Source organism: Triturus cristatus, chromosome 9 (assembly GCF_964204655.1).
Source record: "Triturus cristatus chromosome 9, aTriCri1.1, whole genome shotgun sequence".
Taxonomy (NCBI): Eukaryota; Metazoa; Chordata; class Amphibia; order Caudata; family Salamandridae; genus Triturus; species Triturus cristatus.
In genome coordinates this window covers 1,067,155,153-1,067,164,546 of record NC_140592.1, presented here as the reverse complement: position 1 = coordinate 1,067,164,546, position 9,394 = coordinate 1,067,155,153, and the positions used below count along the sequence as shown (strand labels likewise).

At 43.5% G+C, this 9,394-nt stretch overlaps 1 long non-coding RNA gene across 1 annotated transcript in view; it reads right to left on the bottom strand.

Moving 5' to 3' along the window:
- Window positions 1-2,137: 2,137 nt before the first annotated feature.
- The window catches only part of LOC146799391 (uncharacterized), a 38,964-nt gene continuing 31,707 nt past the window's right edge, over window positions 2,138-9,394 (bottom strand). Inside the window, exons 2-4 of the long non-coding RNA XR_014969265.1 lie at window positions 5,755-5,849; window positions 4,201-4,327; window positions 2,138-2,509 (exon numbers count right to left, since the gene is read on the bottom strand). This is a non-coding gene — a long non-coding RNA (uncharacterized LOC146799391). The remainder of the gene's footprint in view (window positions 2,510-4,200; window positions 4,328-5,754; window positions 5,850-9,394) is intronic.

Genomic DNA, 9,394 nt, shown 5'->3' with positions numbered 1-9,394 from the left:
ACTACGAGTGAATGTGCATGAAGTCGAACTATACTAGTTTATCTACAAAGTAAAAGTGACTCAAGTGACAGTCAATATTTCCTTGTTGTTTAATAACCACATTGTACTCCTACTACTGCAGGTGTAAGCCAATATCCGTTGCAATTTTGTAATATGGAATATATTATAAACTTAATCAGAATCCCTACAGACTGAGTTCGTGTTGGAGAACACGTACCACACGGTCATGATGCTGACCATACTATCTTTGCACACAGTCAGTCAGTTGGATCGGAGATAAATGATGGAATAACTGCATTTCATGGACTGGCATAAAAGGTAAACACAATAATTCAACATGAACCACAGCAGACCTAGGCTACATGTCCATGTCGTGGTGTAGACTGGAGTAGAGTGTAGTGGTATGAGTGACAGTGGCACATTGATTTAGTCACTTGATTTGGAAAATGCTAGGTTGCTGCATATGCCTTTTGTCTGGCTCTGTCAAAATTATAGGTACATGGGGGTTGGGTGCCCGGGCCTGGCCTATGCCGTGGTTGGCCTGTTCTGTGCTGGCTCCTGTCCTGTTGTTGTTGTAGCTTAATGCTGTAGAGTAGACACAATATATCCAAGCCGCCTCAGTCTGAAAGTGTTCTCTCAAGAGTCTTGTCTTCTCTTCTTGCACTCCACTGTTATTGAGTTTATTTTTTTTTATTCAGTTATTTTTCTATACCCCTTTTGTTTTTCCATCTACACTTACAGGCCGGCCTTTACCCTGTGCTATAGTGGGAAAAACAACTCACACTTACCTTACCAATCTGCATCAGGCAGGCAGTGGTACCCAAGATTGATGTGCTGAGTGTCCATGGAAGGGAGGATCAAGATGAATGACGAGAATGATGCAACTCCACAATTGGACCAGGATAATACAGTAACTTTAGTATCATTCATCATTCGTCTTTTAATTTATTTGATTCCTTTTGTCTCTTCAATCATTACGACTGTGTGTTGTGGTTTGTTTGGCAATTGATCCCTACAACTATTTTTGTATTTTCTTTGCTAGCTTTAAAAATAAAAGTAAGCCCGGTACAGCATGTAATTTGGTTCGCTCTGAGGGCAGACAGGCAAGGCAAATTTCATATTAATTATTTCTGCCCTGTACTGTCTAAATGTGTAGTAGTGGTTAGAAAGTAAAACTCATTAACCATCAAGTTCTCTTCATCATCATGCACGCATTTCCTTTTTCTTCCTTTATAGATTTCTTGGAGAATGGATCATGGTCGTCTTCCAAGATTGTGTTTTACTTTTGTTGTGTCCATGCATACTGTCTGTTTTTCTTTGTCAAACCTTTCCCTAAACCCCCCTTCCATCCATTCATCAATCCCTAACCCTCTTCCCCGGGGTGTGTGATTTATATTGAGGTGTGATGTGACTACATTAAATGTACACCAACAATTTATCACACGCTTGCTGGGGCAGATGTGGTGAAAGCAACACTAATTGAATTTCAAGGCAGGGCAAGGATCTTCTTCTGTTTGCCCACCCATGCTGTACTTTACTTTGTTCTACTACTCCTCCCACAGTCTCTCTCAGGCAAGTGACTGTCTCTTTTTTTTTCCAAATGCTTGTGCCAGTGTCTACTACTACCACCACAACCATGGCATCTTCTTCATTCACTTGGGAAACCAACCATGCAGCCATCAATGTGCCGAACTTCATCATCATCAATCACAGGTAAGATACGTTTGGTAGGAGGTATAATGGACTAGGAGGAGAGACTGACAGTACTAGTAGGACCAATAAAATAACTCAGTGAGGGGTACCGCATCTATCTGTTTGTGTGTTACAAAATCGTCAGATCTTTTAAATCAAACACTGGCTGTGGGCATGCAGCAGCAAGGAAACAAAGTAACAAACCATGTGACTTAAATTCATAAAACAGTAACCCACCCACAAAACATTTACATCATATGTTTAAGTAAATAATATATAATTTAATAGCCTAACAAAAATAGACTATCCCACTCTGACTTGACCCACCCCCTCCCTAACCCCAACCAATGTCCAAAAGTGAAAGTCCCAAATGTCCAGAAAAAACCCCAACGCCCAAAACCCACCCACCAACAAAAGGAATTAAAAAAGGGACAAATCAACAAGGTCCTAAATTCGGCAGGCTTTCGGGTGTTGGTCAACCAGGATCTTCACCCGTTCCTCTAGGTGCTCCTCCAAGCGGGCCATCCGGAGGAGCATCTGGCGGTGAAATGCCCTGCAGTTACATCCAGGGTGGGGGCAGCAGTGCTTGATATTGAGGCACGGTGGCGGGCGGCTGCCTGACCACGGGGCCGTAAAACTAGAGGTGGGGCCTGACTGGGGCCTGGGGCATTGGAAGAGGCTGCAGCTGCAGCCACCTCCTCCTCCTCCTCCGCCTGAGCCACCAGCCACCGGTATTCCTCGCAAATGGCCTCCAGTTTACAGTGCTGGGCCCTGGCTGCCAACTCCTTCCTCGTAGGTTTTGGTTAGGAAGGAGGATCTATATCAAGAAAGAAAAAGAATTGTTGTATCCAATACTCTTAGCAAAACAGTAACACAAAATTCATTCAACACATAGTGGCACAGTATCACTAGCAAGCACAGTACATAACATTTGTGGTAAGTATCCTCCTACTTCCCCAGACTCTAACATTTGGAGGAGTTTCCGGCATTATACTAGCACTATGTACTCCAGTAAACACCAGTCGTCTTGTTCTTATCTCTAGTTTAGCGAAATTACATAACCTTATTGTAGCCGGCATGCTAGCTCAGTCAGCTAAGCTTGCACCCAAGAGGAACAGATGCAGACTCACGTTAGTTTTATTTACTACTACTGTCTGCAGGTGGGGAAGCTCATATTTTTGTATTACGGGTGGCACTGGCCATACTCTCTCTGTTACATGAGGGCAATTGCTCAATTTCACTTTCACCCTGCCCTGGGTACTACAAAAAGGCAGATTATTTATCAGATCCAATGATCATTGCTTATATTATGGATGGTAACACAACATCAGGTCAGTAGCGGTTGGTGGTGGGAGTGCTGCCGGGCGGTGACATGAGGAGGTGCAGGGTGGGGGTAGTAAACTATGGATTATGGACAATCACAGGTAATTAAACAATACATATAAATAAATAAAACATATTTTGTTGCATGCACTGCACCGCATTTGGCGGTGCAGTGCGCACAATGAAAATCGTTTTATTTATTTTTATGTTTACTTACCTGTATTTGGGTGTAATACATAGTTTACTTCCCACCCATCCTGCCCCTCCCCACGTCACCGCCTGCCAGCACTCCCACCACCGACTGCTACTGCATAGGGTACTTTGCTTTCATTGATTGTGTAACCAACAGATAGGCCACCCTTTGCAGGCTGGCTGACACAATCGAAAATACATTAACATAGGTAGGGAGTGGTCCTCGGAGTCGGAGTAAGGCACTTGATAATATATATATAAGATGTGCTTGCAAACTACTGTGAGTCAACTGTATTCTGAAAATACTACTTATATATATTCCCCTCCAGTTTCTTTTACATTCTCTTCAAAGTAAGACACTCCAGTGACAGTCTCCACCTATGCTGTCTATTGATGATAGTACATCCAGGGATACATCCATTAAAGTAAATGTCTAGCATTCTTTTTTATATATCTCTTAACAAACCTTAGTTGGTTTCATCAACAACCACCCATGCGTCCGCTCCTTCCTTGCTTGCCTTGGCTTTGAGTTTGATCCAAACACAGCTGATGATTCTTGCTATCTAGCATCCACCCATACTGTGTCGCCCACCCAGGCAGGCATCCTCTTTCACCTTCCACCCATCCTTCAACAACCCATGCATCTGATCTGATTCCTATCAGTCACCTATGCATGCTTCCAACATATCCTTCTCTGCCAGTCATATTACATCTCGCCCGTCCTTCCAACCTTCTTTCCCTCTTTGTTCAACACATCCATCAAGGTCATCTGATCTGAGTTTTAGTCTTCTCCATAAAACCTTCACTGCTGAGTTGGAGTCAGATAGAAGAGGCCATTGGTTACTCAACTCATGCTGCTAATGCTAAGTAAAGGGTGTCTTCTTCAACCATTGTATAATGTTCACTACAACTTAATAAGTCTCACAGTACAGTGAGTGAAGTGAACACACTTCCATCTAGTAGTAATGTCAAGGAGTAATGAATATAACTTACCACCGCCCGCCACTGCTGCAGGCTCCCCCCGTAGCTCCTGCAGGTGCTGCATGGTCTCCTGCCCCCTCCGGAATGACCGCATCGCCATCGCCGCTGGCCCTGCCGGCACTGGTGGTTGGTAATATGCCTAGAAAAAAATTACACATTTTTAGATGCCTGGAAACCTCCCCCTATTTAATAGTGTTCACTAGGAAGATTGAAAAAAAAGTTAATACAACATACATCATCACTAGTCTAAATCGGGTACTAGAGCAGTAGAGTCAGTAGACAGACACTAGTAGTGTTATATGGTCCCTAGGGTCATCTAGTCCTACTCTACTCTTCAGAAAGTTAGTCTGAGCCATGTAACCCTTTTAGATTCATCATGTCTACTACTCTTTTTGCGCATAATATTATACCTCACAGCTTATTGTGCAGTAGACGCCTTTGAGGCCACATGACGGTTGCGTACAAGTGAAGAGGTCGAAAAACAAGCCACTTTGTTATGGAGTTCGGTTAGTCCGTATTGCTTAGCCATCACATGTACATGTTACACTTTTTGCCATGACTGCGAAATGCTTGCATTATTGCAGTATACTATCTAACGCACAGCATTTTTCTCATAATAGGCGGAAGATTCCCTTCTACAAACCAGAGCTTATGATGCATGATGTAACCAGTATTTCTACGTTCTACGGTGAGGTGCCTTCCAGAATTCACACAGATCTTTTGTCTTGTTCTTGTCCTGCACTTGTAAATGTTTACTGTTTTAATCTTATGCTTTTTGCTGTTTACGCTGGCTGTAGTAAAATTTCATATAACCACGTACAGAGCTTGTTACTTATTTGAAAATAAACATTTTGAACTTACACATAGACTCTGTGGTATTTGTTGTGGTGGGGTGGACTTTCACAAGTGAGTGAGCAAAAGGGTGTTATTATGTTCTGGGTTGTCTGTCTCATCATCATTGTGTATCTTCTTTGTGTGGGGGGGTCGGGAGTGGGACCTAATGAGACACTATAGCTAGTCGGTCAGGGGATTGTGGGTTCTTATGAATGAGGTGTGAGTAAGGTCCAACCTCCCATCACCAACATCCTATTTTCTTGTGCATAGTTCTGTATGTGGCTCTGCAGAATCCCTACAACAGTAGCAGTATGTTCTATCCAATCCAAAATACTAGTCAAATATCTGGTTGGGCATTTTGTTGGTGGGAATTGTCAAAGCCTCAAGATTATGAAGACTAGAAGAGGACAACCCAAAGGACAGGACACAGTGGCTAGAGCTATTGATCAATCTGAGTTTTATTGCGAAGAAAACCTTCAATAAAGAGTGGCCAACTAGGCAACCTTTGCTACAGACAGACTAATAGTAGTAGTAGTACAGAGAGTCATACCAGAGGCAGTTAGAAGGAACTTAGAGGCAGGGATAACCAGAATTTATACAGATAGTCAAGGTCAAAGAAGCTTTTGAAAAAATAGAATTAGAAAGTGGAACCAGAATTAATAGTTCGGAAAAAAAAGATGCAGTAAATATTAGGGAAATATAATTGTTAATATTAACCACTGGAGGACTTACTGGGGCCAGCAGCAGGAGCCTCGGTAGCGGAGCAGTTTCTGCTGGTTGTTGTTGTCCCGCCGACTCGGACCCTGCCTTCTTGCCCCTGGGTGGTGCTGATGTTCATGTAAGATATAATAAAGAAAGAGACAAACATTAAGGAGTGCTGTGAAACAAATAAATCATTTGGAAAAAAAAGTAAAAAAACATTTTAGGAAACAACAATTGCAATGAAATTTACCTATCTAATCAGATGGATCGACTACTGGGCTGCTTGCTGGATTCACGGATCGTCTACTTATTTATGAACACTCCAGTGTTCCATAATCATTCTGATACTAACGAAGCCTAAGTACCACCTGACCTAGACCACCTATTCCAGACAGGCCAATTGTTCACTAAGTCTGCATTTCCATTTTTTTTAGCCATCAAATGCATAGATGAGATGGAGGACACATACATAAATTTGTGCATAACTGCATACACCAAATAGTGGGTTGGTTGCATCTGATGTTTTTCTGCTACTGACTGACCATGCTAAGCCTGCCACTCACTAAACAAACTACAAACGGTTCTACGGAGGACTGGGGTAAGCAACACTCAGTGGCAGAGGAGGCGTCACGCAGACCACAAAACAATGATTAACTAATACTAACTAAACCTAGTATCCATCAACCACTATTTCACAGGAGGACAATGGAAGGACTAGAGTCTCTCTAGCAATAGCATTACCTAACTTCAGTTCTCTAAAATAAACTCTTACATTAATCAGCCCAAGCTAGCGCAAAGTTTCAAACAAGAGTAGCACCGAGCACCTGGGTCCTACAATCACAGAAGATTTTGAAACGTAATTTACCAGCAACAAACTTAGCAGCAGTAATCTTGTTATTCCTCAAAAATGTATACACAACAATATTTATACTAAGTTACTTACCAAGCCCAACGACCTCGACACCTAGCAGGTCCAACAGGTCCTGCTCCCGGTCCAGGATGTCAGACCACCGGTGGGCCAGCTGTTTATGGGTGCACCGAACCCCTGAGCACCGAAACACTGCCCGGCGCACCTTTGCCCACCGACGGTGACGCTCCTGGGTAGCGTACCCGGAGCCGGGCCTGCTGCCTGCTGCCAAGGTCAAGGTGAGATGGCGCTGGATGAAAAAAACAAGGGCGGCCACCTCCGCCTCAGCAAAAGTTGCCTGGCCTGCACCCCTGCAGGACGCATTCTGCCGCAAGGCAGGTGGCTCTTGCGCGCAGTCCACTTGCCCTTTGAGCCATTAGTGGCAGTGCCCATGGCCATGGTTCTGGGGTGGGTGGGAGGCGGAAAAGAAAAGTTTGAAGGGAAAAAAGAAAGTTAGGGGGAAAAAGTAAGAAAGGAGTAATAAAAGTGAAAAAAACACAGTAAAAGATAGATGATAACTAAAAAAAAAGTCAGAAAAACTGTGTAAAAAACTAAGGATTCCAAAGATTAAGGGAGGCCATTCGTTACTGCGTGGGTAAGTTTGCGCGAAATTTCTCGAGAACATGCAATAATCGTCGCAAACAAGTAAAATGTGCTCCTGAACACGACATGCTCATCGCGAACACGCTATACGCGACCAGGAACAGGAAATAAGGCATCGCCAGCGGGCGGGACAATTGAAAAACAAGATGGCCACACCCATTGGCGACCGCATGGGTAAGATCACGAGATATTATCCCCCGAGCATGCAAACAGCTCCCCGAACATGCACAACGCGCTCCCGAACAAGAAAAAGGCATCGCGAACGGGCGCTCCAAGCAACTACGCACGCTCGCGAAGTTACGCGTAGCTCACATAGTGCAAAAACGTCTTTGCGTAGCGCGACTACGCGAACTACACCCAGGGTTAGTTAAAAATGTGAGGGGAGGTATATGTTTTCAATAGCTTGAGGCCTAATCACTGTAATTAGGTGGCAGGGGAGGACCAAATTATGTAGCAAGGTGGCAAAGTTATGCAGCAATAAAAGGCAAAATATGTGGCCTAATGCAGCAAATTTTGTGATAGTATTCATTCATTATTTTTTCATTTCTATACATGGTAATACTGTCTGGTCTAAGGTTTCACCTCATTAGTACCAGTTTATCAGACAAATACAGCATTAAATGACATAAAGGTGACCAGTCAACCTGTGACAATGGCCACCTACAGCACAGCAAAATTGTCATTTTTTGTAACTTTTGATCTATTTGAGCCAGAAATAATTTTCTTTTGTTAGCATTTCCAGATTATGCAACATTATAGTTAGATATTGGAAAGAGCAAAAGCTAATGTTAAGAAACATATTAAACCACTCATGACATGTTAAATGACATCATTTATGATGTCACTTGAGAAATTTCAGCCATAGCCTGTGGCCGGACCCTGCAACCAATCTGCATCAGGACTCAGACTCAGTGACTCGTCTCTGGCAAGGCCCTTTACCCAACCCTACCTAAGCATCAAACCTCCACTACATATAATATTCAGCCAAACGTTTGACACAGGGTTTGGTCCGTGGCCAGAGTCTGCACCCATCCCTCCACAAATGGCCAACCCCCACAATGCACAGATTTTGGACATACACAGTGGAGGGTGTATGCAAGTTATTGTGTTGCACCAGACTTTGCATTTAACATGAAATAGGAATTAGGTAAGTGGGCTTGCCCCATGGTCAGATCCAACGGCCATCCCATACCTCAGCATGTGGCCAAGCTCCCCAGTGCATGGCTTTTGGCCATTTCATGCGCCCACCCCTCCATGATCACTCAACACCCTCCTTGCTCAGCCTTCAGCCCTTCACAGCAATGGTTAAATAAAGGGTTAGTTGTTCAATACTGTTCAGAGTCCAGCTCTCCGCAAGTGACCTACCCCCATTGTACCCATTATTTGGTTAAATGCCAGTAAAAAGACCTTGTGATGCATCAAAGTGCTTCTCTTCAGAAATATCCAAATGTATTTTTTGAAAGCTTATAGACAAGGTTATCAATTTAGGTCATTGTATTACTCCTGCTTCACAAAGCCAGGAGCACACTGTCAGAATGATTGATTGATCTCATTAGTAACTTCAACAATGGTGTTATTTAAATATAATTAATGATGTCATCAATGAAGTAGTTTAACATGTCATGACTAATGTAATATTTGGGGGCACTAGTTATAGTTAGTTCACTAAGTTATAACAGATGTATTTCAGTGTTTTTTTAATGTTTTTTAGGTCTCGCACCTAGCGTTGCAGTGCGGAGCACTGCTCGCGCAGTGTGAGACCTCATGTAGGGGGTTCTGAAAGTTAATCACACGCTCGTGCGTGTGGTTTTGCTATTGCTATCTGCCATTGGCTTTAGCGTGTTTTTAAAAAAAAAATAAGGCACGCAATTGGGCAAAGCCAGGTGCATGTCCCGTCTTTGCTCCGCCCATTCCCATCAGTGTCTATTACGGGCAGCAGCGCGCGTTCTCGCTGCCGCGCTCCCTCGCCCCTGCTGGTTTCGATTCCTTCATTCTCGCCCCCGCTCCTCTGTGTTATACCGTGTTCTCCCCCCGCACATTTCAGTGGATGCGTTCGATTTAACTTGTGGTAGGAGATCGCATTATATGTTATTGAATTAAATTACTATTACTTCATAAAAACTCGAGTAGATCTATGCCGCAAGTCTTGTCGGAGCTTGA